This window comes from Aplysia californica, unplaced genomic scaffold (genome assembly GCF_000002075.1).
Source record: "Aplysia californica isolate F4 #8 unplaced genomic scaffold, AplCal3.0 scaffold00202, whole genome shotgun sequence".
NCBI classification, from domain to species: domain Eukaryota; kingdom Metazoa; phylum Mollusca; class Gastropoda; order Aplysiida; family Aplysiidae; genus Aplysia; species Aplysia californica.
In genome coordinates this window covers 75455-75723 of record NW_004797472.1, presented here as the reverse complement: position 1 = coordinate 75723, position 269 = coordinate 75455, and positions in this window count along the sequence as shown.

Genomic DNA, 269 nt, shown 5'->3' with positions numbered 1-269 from the left:
GAGAGGGAGAGAGAGGGGGAGGGGGGTGGCTATACTGCGTTCCTACAACACTTTGGGGGTTTCCATCTTGAGACACACGCCCTCATTTCTCTGAAGCAATCTGCGTAGGGTTTTTTTTTTGCGTATGTAAACAGGAAAGTGGTGATGGAATCCGGATTATGAGAAATGTACTCTTCCGGAATGAAAATTATCCACAGATAGACAGCTGGGTTGATAGATATATAGATATATAGATAGATAGATAGAGAGAGAGAGAGAGAGAGAGAGAG